Source organism: Gavialis gangeticus, unplaced genomic scaffold (assembly GCF_001723915.1).
Source record: "Gavialis gangeticus isolate Ggan-Ray unplaced genomic scaffold, GavGan_comp1, whole genome shotgun sequence".
Lineage (NCBI taxonomy): Eukaryota > Metazoa > Chordata > Crocodylia > Gavialidae > Gavialis > Gavialis gangeticus.
Genome location: NW_017729024.1, coordinates 128,772,651 through 128,784,101, shown reverse-complemented (window position 1 = coordinate 128,784,101; position 11,451 = coordinate 128,772,651). Strand labels below are relative to the sequence as shown.

The window sequence follows — 11,451 nt, the reverse complement described above, 5'->3', positions numbered from 1 at the left end:
TTAAGATGACTCCCTAATAATTAGATTGTATACAAGGAAAATTTATAAATTTCTTATAGTTTTCCATGTATAGAATCACATTATTGGAGGGTTGTCTTAAATTTGCCCTTCCCACAGGCAAGTAATGGCAGGGAGCAGATATCAGGATAGTCAAGTGGCCTGACTCCTGCCTCTGCCCCCCGCGCCCCACTCCACCACCCTGTCTCTGTTCCCCCCCCCAACTTGTCCCTGACCAGTGTCAGCATGCCCTAGCACCTGCCCCCCTGCAGTACCTGTCCGCCATGGCACCTGCTCCCACTGCCACTTGCACCCACAAGCCTGCATCCCCTGGCATCTCCCCTGCCAATGCCTGCCCTTCTCCACAGCCTGTGCCCTGCCACCACTTGCCCCCTGCAGCTTCTGCTCCCCTGCCAGCCCCTCCTACCTATCTCCCCCTCCCTGCCACTGTCATTTACCCCTCCAGCTCCAGCACAGCTCTGTCCCTGCTCTAGCCCAGAGCACAGAACACATGGTTGCTCTGGCCCCAGCTCAGCCATGCATCAGTTGCTGTGGTGGTGGCAGCTCCAGTCTGGTGCCCATGCATCATGCTGGAGCTGGAGAGGTAAGCAGTGGTGGTGGGGGGGGAAGGAAGCAGAGGTGGCAGTGGGAGGGGGCAGGCAGTGGCATGGGCAGAAGTGGCAGGAGGCGGACTATGCCTGCAGTGATAATTCCAACCCAGAGTTGGGGCTGGAGTTAAAGATGCAGCAGCCACTTGTCATCCTGCCATCTGGTACTTGAATCCAAGACAAGGGTTTTTTCCCCTTTTGTTAAATGTGGGGGGTTGGGGGGAGACTTCATCTTAGATTCGAGAAAATATGGTATTTCTGGAAAAAGTTGCATTTACTATTTCGGGTGTTAGTATCCCAAGTAAATACTTTTATAATACAAAAAATGTTACTGTGTTGTATACAGAAACTCAAATCAGTGCACTTAAGGGGAAGAAAAGGTCAAACCAAAGTTAATTGCATTTCTTGACATTTCAGAGAAAATGTATTTTGTTCATGTAGTAAAAGCATGAAGGAGCAGCTGGCAGTACTGGCAGAAGAGCCAAGAGTAGTGAAGAAACAATCAGTATATGAGTACAATGGGAAAAAACTACCCTTTAAGCCTAATTAGTAAGGTATTGTAGAAGACTAGGAATGATATCATTGTAAGCACAATATTAGCTCAATAATGATGAAAATAACCCAACTGCTTGCTCTGTGAATGTGAATTCTCTATAAATTAAAAGAAAGGAAGCAAAAACATAAAAAGCTTCATTAATGGCCCTCAAAATACTTTAAAATGCAAAAACTCAAGCACAAAAAGACATATAATTAAAATAATTAAACATATCTAAAAGATTATTTCCTATTAAACAATCTAATTTTGATTACATTTTTTCTAAAATGTTCAGAGTAAGCTGGGGTTTGTGTGAGGAGAGGGACGGGGGAAAAAAGAGTAAGAGAAAAGACTTAAAAACGGCTATGGAAAATGTTGTTTGTACGCAAAAGGTATCACATACTTTTTCTGGGCTAAAAAAATGTCTTCAGGACAATTATAGTCTATCCACTTTCTTATATTTTTAATGCGCAAGGCATTTAAATTATATGCATCTGAATTTTCCAGGTTACTTTTTGTTTTAGTTTCCCCCAGGTTCAGGTTTAGATCTCTTTCCTGCAACTTTATGCATATGAATATTTGCGTTGAAATAGAATGATTTGCCCGTATAAAGTTAAGTGTATGTTTGGCAGATCAAGCCATATTTGCAAGGTGGAAAATGATACAATAACAAAACTCTGCTCACAAGAATAAAGCTGATCAATGGATCTATTTATGTGAGAAAAGCCATCTATATAATTGCATGGTCAGGTTTTTGAGCTGAAACAGATTTGATGCTTATAAAGTACTGGTTTCCCTCTTTCTCTATTTTATCATAAAAGTTTCCTTTAAAAAACACACAGATGTTTGCCAAGGGCTCAGTTCTGCTTTTCCTACGCACACATATTTCCCTTTGACTTCAAGCAATACAGGCAGGATCAAGTCCTAGATAGTTTATGGCACCAAGTGATGCTTTTTTTCCTTAAAGCCTTCTATGCTCTTTCCCAGAAAAGAAACTCCAGCTGAAAAAAGTCCTGTAAAATTATAATAAATGTATAAATAATCATAATATTTGCGTTAAATATGTCTTCTCATTTCCACATGCAGTACAGTCAGTAAGGGCACTGAGAATTTGCCAAGGGAAAATATTTTTTTGAATTCTTAGGCTGCATACTAGTATCATAAAGTGAATGAAGGTGGAAATATCCTTGGGAGAAGAGAATCTAAAAAGGTGTGAGAGAAAAGGTTTGTTACCAAGAGAAGTATGGTGTAGTGATTAGGGCACTAACCTAGGCCTCAGATACATCAATTTTAAGTTCTGCTACACCACAACATAACACCAGGCAAATCATATAAGTTGCTACATAACTAGCTTACTGACTTCAACAGCAGTGCCCTCAGACACACTGCTATATCAGGCAGCAAGCTTCTTAAGTCTGAAGCAGTGTAACCACATCTGTGTGAATCTGTGCATGAATTAATTAATACTGCTGAGTAACAGGGGCAAATTAACTAGTTCCCTGGTTAACTGGTTGCAGAGAGATGTAATTATACTTCTTTTGGTTTAGGAGGCAACCCATAAAAAGTGGCACATTGTGCTTGAAGGCTGTTCAGCTGAGCATGGTAAGTTTACTGACCTTTGCTTTTTTGTGCCTCAGAAGTCCATCTCATCTGTCCGACCAAGATTGTACTGCTTCCCTGCCTCAGTGGAGTGTTTTAAGGATAACTGCATGAAACTCTGAAACAACCAGCTGCTGTAGTAATGGGGGGACTTTATAAGTATCTGAAATAGACAGAAATTTAGATGTTAAAACTGGGGTCGGGGATGGGGAGGGTGAGGGTGGCTGCGTAGTATAACTGTTTTGTGCTGCTGTGACAGGTGGTATTTTCCACTGAACTCTTGTGATTGTTATACAGTTTTCCAATAGACCACTGAAGATTATAATTATTCTTAAAACCCAAGAAAATATATGGCACATCGCAAAAGACATAGTAAGATACTAAACAGGTCTCAAAGATCTTACTGACACCCCAAGATAAGGCTCAGAGTAAATGCCCAATGAATACCCCTCTTCCCTATATCATTGACAGGTTTGAAAGTCATAGGTGAGGTTAAAAAATAAAATTCCCTTTTAATTTTTTCTCTTTTTCATCAGACTGTGCAGCATTTACAGAGCAACGTACTTAGCTCCCCATGTATACTTCTGCTAACACAGAGAATAAACAAACATAAATTTAACGATGCTGCTCAGTTTTAGTATTTGTGGTATGCCATCCACAGACACACTCAAACCAAACATTAACGCTATCAGTATAGGGTGGAGACCATGACTTGATAAGTAAAATCATAAGGACATGGATTAGGACTATGCAAAGCTTCAGACCCTGATTCGATTCAGCAGAGATTCGGCCCAATATGGTGGGTGAACCTCCGAATCCAAATTGAATCAGGAGACACTTTAATCTCTCTGAATCAAATTGGAACCCTCTGAATTGATCTGGAGAGATTTGGAAAGATTTGGCAATTTGGACATAGACGTGGCTTTAAATGTTTTTTCTGCATACCTCAAGTACCAGGTGGCTCGTGAATGCTGCAATGGTGGGGCGGATGGAGCATCCCACAGGAGTTTGGGGGGCTCCCCAATGCACTTGGCAGTGGACCTGGAAGTTGGACCAGAAGCACTTCTCGTCTACTTCCAGTCCACTGGGGAGCACACAGGAGGGAGCCCCCATACCCCTCCAGGCTTCACAACTGATGCCTCCTGAGTCTGGGGTGGGGTGGGCGGGCACCTGGGGTCCACTTCTCAGAAATACTTCTAGTCCACTTTTGGGTTTGCCGCCGAACACGTGGGGGGGGGGGGGCAGTCCTGTGAGATGATCCATCTGCCCCAGCATCGCAGCATTCATGAGCCATGCCTGGTACCTTGAGGCACATTTAAAGTTGTGTCTATGGCTGAATCACTGATTCTCTGAATCAGCATTGAATCTTCAGATTGGGATTTGGCCGAATTGAATTGGGGACAGAGATCTGAATCAACTAGTCGAATTACTGTCCCTGATATGGGCCAAATCTGAATCGAATATGGCCCATTTCTCACACTCCTAATGTGTATACCATGCTACGTAATAAAATCTATAGGGTTTGTGGATATTTCAGAGGAATTATGGTCCACACTGGTTTAGAACGGGTGAAATGTACCATATTTACTCAAATCCTGGATGAAGTTTTCCCCTCCTACTTAACATGGGGGAAAAGTTCCTTGTCTTGGATTTGAGTACAAGGCGTCTGGGGTGGGGGTTGGGGGTTGGGCACAGGCAACTGCTGTGGCCCTGACCCAGGGACAGGGTCAGAGCCATGGCTGCTCCCTACTCCCATACCATGTCTGTTCCCCTGTTTTCCATTCTCCTCTGCAGTCTCTGCTTTTCTGTCTATCCCCCACCCACTACTTGCCCCCCAACAGGTCTCTGACCCACTCTAGGATGGGCCATGGAGTATATGGTTGGTCCAGCCCCAGCCCATCCCTGTAGCAGCAATGGCAGTGGCAGCAGTTCCAGCCTGGGCTCCAGTCTGGGGCCTGGCCAGAGCTGCCACCACCACAACAGTGGCTCTGTGACTGGACTGGGGCTGGAGCAACCACATGGTCATGTCCTGAGTGGGAGTGGGGCCAGAACCCAGCTTGAGCTGGAGCCAGAGGATAAACAGCGGGGAGGCAGAGGCTGAGGAGGGAAAGAGGGCAGAGTCTGACAGGGGGGCAGGGAGCAGGGGGAGGCAGGTGCCAGAGGATGCAGGTATGAGGGGGGACAAGTAGTTGGGAGAAAGGTAGATGAGGCGTAGGTTGGGTAGGCAGTATGGAGTGGGCCAGGTGCTGGGGCACACAGGCAGCATCAATAGAACAAGTCAGGGGTGGGGACAGGAGGCAGGGCACAAAGTATGTGTGGTGGGGGGCAAAGGCAGGAGTCAGGCTTCTTGATTTCCCCACCAACTGCCCTCCTGACTGCTCCCTCCGCTGCCTTCCTCTGCATCACTTGCCCCCTGCTACTGCTTTCCCCAATGCAGTAGTGTGGGGGACAAATGTAAGACTATCCTCCAATACTTAGATTCTATACCTGGAAAATTATAGCATGGATATAGCCCAGATAAATCACATTTCTGGAAAACACAAAATTACCATAACTGGTAAATTAAGGTAATGGATTGTATTGACTATCTCAATGTACTTGTTATGAGCACATATATTTATTCAAAACTTTTCCATAGGGCCTGAAGTTCTGTGGGATACTTCAGAGGTACGATCCTTACACCCTACTTTGGAATCAGTCTATTCTTACTTTAAGCCAGCTAGTGAGATGAGATCAATTGTCTTCATAAGGAACTGACTAGGTCTTGGGTAATACAGCTTCAATTACAAATAAAATAGGTGTTTGTGCATTATATCTCATTTCAGGGTTTTTTTTTCTATATATATGTGAAAGATATCCACCTATGTTAATGGTGCCCAATCTTTCTGGGCTGCAGGCCAGATGAGTGGTGTGGAGCCAGTCTGCAGGATGGATCTAGTACATGGGATTGGTTCATGGGCCCCACCCAGCATAGGGTCAGCAAATGGACACAATTGGATGCATGGCCACACCCATGCATACCAGGTCCGGCTCTGGCCCCATGAACTAGATTGTACCCACTGCTTTGGCTCAGGTGTCATGCATGCCAGATCAAGGTCATCACTCCAGCCCCAGCCCTATGTATTGCTCTGAACAGGCACACAGGGCCATGTAATCTGTCCCTGGGCCTTGGAAATTTGATGGTGAGGGAGCCATCCTTAATTGCCACCATTCCCCTGCCACCAAATTTCTGGACCTGTGGGGAGCTTTGTGAGCATAATGACAGAGTTCCACTGGCCAGACATGCAGACTGGATGTTAAACACCACTGTCTTTAGTTCTGTCTGAGAATAGTGCTGTCTGCTGAGATATTTGAGATAGGAAGGAGAATAAGAATTAATGAATGTACTACACTGTTTCTTTATGGTAGTCTTGTGCATGAATCACCATTATTTTGCTAGTAATGGTACCACAGTATTAGTATCATTGCTGTTATCTTTGGAACTCCCCTATAAAATGCCGTATATATATTTTTTTCTGTCCATTCAGTTTTACTTATGATCTTTCACAGCCCAGAAAAACTAGCTTTCTGAACCATCAGGTTATATTATTATATGTAAAGTCCAAAATACATAGCATTACTTTTGTGTTGGGTGCAATACTGTCTGTACTGAAATGCCAAAAGGGACCTTATTTTTAGAAATAGCAGTGCACCTACACTGAATTTCAGGGCCTGTACTGGGTTCCAAGTTGAGTGCCAATATATTAAGGCATCCAAAATTACTCGACTCTTCTCAAAATCTTGACTTATGTGCTTCCAATTTGAAATTAACACAATAGGAGGTTGTATAACCTCAGTTTAGAGGAGACCACTGAAAATTGGAAAGAAGCCAAACTAATAACATTATTAAATCTGGTTCTAAAAATATGACTTACTTTTAATTTCAGTAATGGACGAAGTCATAGAAGTTCTTTTAATATATTAAATATAGAATCAAGGAAGGTCACACTTCCATAATTTGGTTTTAAAAAGACAGGACTAACAGAACAGACTTAGAAAATTAAGTAAACATCATGTTCTTCACTTTCCAATCTTGTTATACCTTCTTTGGGTACACAGCTTAAATGATGCACAGTAAAAAAATAAGCTTCCATCTTTTTATCTCTTAATAATAGAACTGTAAAATAGATACAGTTTTTCAAAACACTTTGCTCAAGTTTGTTCATCAGAAACTACATAGGTGGATCTAGGATTTTGAGAAGCAGGGGTGCATATGGTGTGATGAATCAACACAGTGTAACACATTTTACTCCAGTTAAAAAGAAACTAGAAAGTTTACTAATACACTAGGCCAGAGGGCTGTATTATTCTGTTTAAGATTAAAGAAAAAACAAATGTAACTTTATTGGAATGTGCATTATTTTGCTGTATCATTTATTATACCTAAAAAACCTAACAAATTAGAAAAAATAATTCAATGTTGTTGTGGGGGAGGAAGGGAGCAGGAGGCCCCCGAAACCCCACTACCCAGAATTAACCAACCCAGGTTATGCCCCACAGCACAAATTGCCGGGGCGGGAACACTCATCCTACACAGGTGTGACCGGAGAAGAAGCCTCGAGGCAGTTCCGGTCCCTACAAAGGGGACGCCGAAGGCAGCTGGACGGAGGAAACTGGAAGGCAGCGGCGGCGGGGAGGAGGCCGTCGGGAGCACCCGAGCGTAGGGAAAGGCGGCCGGCAGGTGCGGGAGGACCTTCTGGGGCCAGGGCAAACCCCACCGGGACCCGGGAGCTGAGGAGCAACGGCCTCACCACAGATACTGACTGTTCAGAGCCGGTGAGAACAGCTCGGCTCAGGGAGAGCCGGCGAGCCGTATTCTCTTGAGTAGAGTGGCACTCGCAGCAAGGGAAGCGAGGCAGCTGTGTCAGAGAGGGACCCGGGGACTTTGCAAGCCCGGGAACAAATCCGGCATTGTAAGTACAGGCTGAGGAGGGGTGGTATCCCCACGGCGGACAGGGAAGGACCGGAGAAACTGGTAAAAGGTACGGGTAACCTTCAGGCTCTGGGAATCCCTGGCTGGAAGCATTCAGTTGTTTTTTCTCTTTGATTTCTGTACCTCGGACGTGCCCTCGCGATGAGGGGTGAAGCAGGCGGCCGAGAGATTTTGGGAGGTACGGGCGAGGGTGAAGGGGCGGCGGAGCCCTCGATAGTGTGGGACCCCTGAGGGATAGGAGTCTCATTTGTAGACTGGTACGCTCCGGATTTTATATCACTGAACCAGGAGATCATCAAAGTCGTGGCAGGCGGTTCGGAGGAAACCAGCTCACAAACGAGCCTTGGGAGGAGGAACACCCTGTGGACGGTCCCTTACCAAGAGGTGCGGAGGCTTCGGCACGGAGAAAAGTGACCGGCACAGCCCCACCCCTGGACAGTTGTATTTCATTATTTCTGTAGTCATTAGAATTAAATGGACATCTCTTTTTCAGATTCATAAACCAAAATCTGGCCTTCCTGGGCATCTTGACAGTGAATCCAATGCGTCACTGAAAGTTATTTCCACACTCACCTAATTAATGTTCACCTGAGTTAATGTTTCCATACCTTAATGTTTTTATCTAGAGTTAAAAAGAGTCTCTAAGGCTGTGACATAAAAGCTTCATTACCAGGAACATGTAACAGCAAAACTGCAGAAGAAAGGATAGCTTGACTGGTGGAACATCAAGACCATTAAAAAGGAGAGAGTGTCATTCACACCTGTGGAATGAAGAGCTTAGAAAGAATCAGATTCTAAAGAGCCATGAAATCATTTGACTCCCACACTTGTGCCTGAATAGAAATGCTGCTGCCATTGCCAGGCAGTCAAATTATATTTTGTGTGAGGCAGGAATCAAAGGGGAGTGCAATTATATCATTGCATCCCCCCAGATCTGAGAAACCAATTGTTAAAGCCTTGTTTTTCTTCCACTCAAAACAGACTTTCAACTGCTAAAAGTCACCTTTTTGTTGATAAAAAGGCATTATTTCTTGAGTGACTCAAAGTGAGCTGCATTTTTTACTAATAAAGTCCTTGCCTCTGAGAGCTTAAGTTCTGTGTAGTCCGTTGCTCCACAAGTAGTTTGAAATAGGAGCTTCATCTGGACAGGGTGTAGTAAAGTAACAAATACATCTTAAATCAATTTAGTGGTATTGCATACTTGTTTCTAATTGTATATACGTTTAGGCATTATACTACTGCATGCATCATGTTATTTATATATATATATATATATATATATATATAAAATGTACCAAAGCTTTATACAGAAGCGTACCCAAGACTGCTTTGTGACACTGTTACATTTGTGTATGAGCACTGAAATAGTCCTGCTGAAACCAGTGGATCTGTAAGTCTTTTCAGTTTCTTTTTCTGTTTACAATATGTTCATGCACTTTTCACTATTTTCTCAGAATGTATTTCCAGCAATAAATACATTTGACAAATTATTTATATAAATTCCTGATTTGCAGATTTTTAAGAACATTTAACTATGTAGTTATTTGAAAGACAAGTTAAGATGGTTAGTTATGGCAGCACCACTATTGTTTCTGCTTCCTGAAGGAATGAGAGCCATTCTTAGAGTCAGGTTTCTAGTGATACAACTGTGTTTATGAATTCAGAATCCACTTTCTATTAATATTCTGCCAGTTAACATACATGCAAGATGTTTGCAGAAGCAAAATGCAGAGAGAGCATAAACCTAACAACAGTGAATTCATATTAGTAAATATTTGCTGAAAATGTGAGATATTTGCCCAGCTCTAAATTCATAGCAGAAGTCCTCAGATATTGGAAGGGTACATTAAATAAAGACATATGGAATCCAGAAAAATTCAAGAGGACAAATCTTATGCTGAAGTTTACTGAGCTGTGGAACATCCTCCTTCAAGAAGCAACATTTCTTTGGACTTTTACAACTTCACTCTATAAATAGAACTCATAAAATCATAGAAAATAAGACAGGAGAGGAACCTTGAGAGGTCATTTACTTATTGCCTTTCTTCAAGGCTTAAATCTTTTCTAATAGAAGTTTGTTTAACCTGCTCCTAAAAAACCTCCAGTTTTGGAGACTGCCAATGAAATATGTTTTAAGAATTAGACAACAGCATAGATACATCACTACTGATCACCCTTGAATAAATAAGAGTATCATATCTGGTTACTGTTAGAACTTAAATACAGGTTTGGAGCTACGGATATATAAAATAAACTGTTGATGAGCCTTTAAGGAAAAGTCTGGCAACTGAAATGAGATGTTATGGTCAAACCAGGTTCTGTTTCATGATGGTCTGGTGGTTTTCATATACACTAGGAAAAACAAGCTGGGCTCTGAACTTTACAATGAAGCTCTTGTCAAACTTGCTATGTGCTCATTATAAAACTAACACGTACACCACTGGATTATTAGATTTTTATAATAATAAGTCATCATAAACATTATATTTGGCCAGGTAAATGTTTAGTTTATAATGGCATTAGTCTGAGCAGAGGGTTTCAAGATTACAGGGTTATCAGTCTGCAAGTTTTCATAGTTTTATAACGTGATCATGGAGTTAATGGCTCAGTACTTCTTGAATATACAGCTGCATGTGTACATAGCTAAATGCTTTGCTTTTATTAAGCTGCTCACTTTTAAAAGCACTATGCCAAGTTCAGTATTATTACTACCTTCAATAGATACAGTCTGATCTTGTCTCAGAAAGCTGCTTTAATATATTAATCCTTCAAACCTACTAGTGAAATTAAGAGGGGAAAAAACAGGAAAAAGCCCTGTGTTTGATGTGCAAATCAAAAGCAGGGCAGAAAAGGATGACATTATGAGTCAGATATCCTGAAGTTTAGGAGACAACATGATGGATGAAAAAGCAAGATGCACTAAAGAATTAGCTGTATTGCAACAATCTGTTGACTATTTAACAGATTTCTAAAACAAAGCAAACTGTGCAAAAGCAATAAAAAAAGCAAAGGTCAGATCCAAGTCTTGAACCTGTAAGTTGCCAGTCATTCTGGTCCTACTAGCACAAGCTACTTTGGTAATGCTCAATTATTAACAGTTAGGTAGGCCCAGTAGCCTCACTGGGCATGTCCACACATGCAAGCATGTGCACTTGCAGGAGCTCAAATAGAAGCAGTACAAATTTGAGCCAGGGCTTTTTGCCTCAGCGCACGTACTTGGACATGCACTTTATTGTGGAACAAATTGTGCCACTTGGGGCAAAATAACCCTGCTTGGCTCCTCCTGGATCTGCAACCAGGAGGAGCTAGAGCCTGGAGCCAGCACCTGTGCTGTCCCCAGCAGTACAGAAACCTGCCCTGGCCAGCAGCTCAGGGTTACTTGACCTCAGGAGCTTTTGGGGCCCAGGCAATTGGTATCTGGGGATACTAGCTCCTTGTATCAGCTAGACTGCTGAAGCAGCATCCCAAATTCCTTTTGAAAATACACCAAAATCTACATTCTTCCACATTTAGAACAAAAGAGAGAGAAAGGGGGATTGATCAGATGGACAATGTTTTATTGCTATATTTACAATGTTAAAGAAATTTGGAAGCCTACCAGTGTCTCTAGCATCATAATAAAATACATCCTAAACATCTATGTTTTAATGTTTGCTTTGGGTTTCCTTATCACCTGGTGGATGTGTGGTGGGGAGATGTGGGGCTTTTCAGTGAGAGGCTCTGTGTCTTCCTGATTCACT

General features: G+C 42.6%; 1 long non-coding RNA gene across 1 annotated transcript; it reads right to left on the bottom strand.

Moving 5' to 3' along the window:
- Positions 1-1,606: 1,606 nt before the first annotated feature.
- LOC109298246 lies at positions 1,607-2,890 on the bottom strand. The gene is made up of 2 exons (XR_002097556.1): positions 2,757-2,890; positions 1,607-2,153 (listed from the first exon to the last, which is right to left on the bottom strand). It is a non-coding gene; the product is annotated as an uncharacterized LOC109298246 (long non-coding RNA).
- Positions 2,891-11,451: the final 8,561 nt, after the last annotated feature.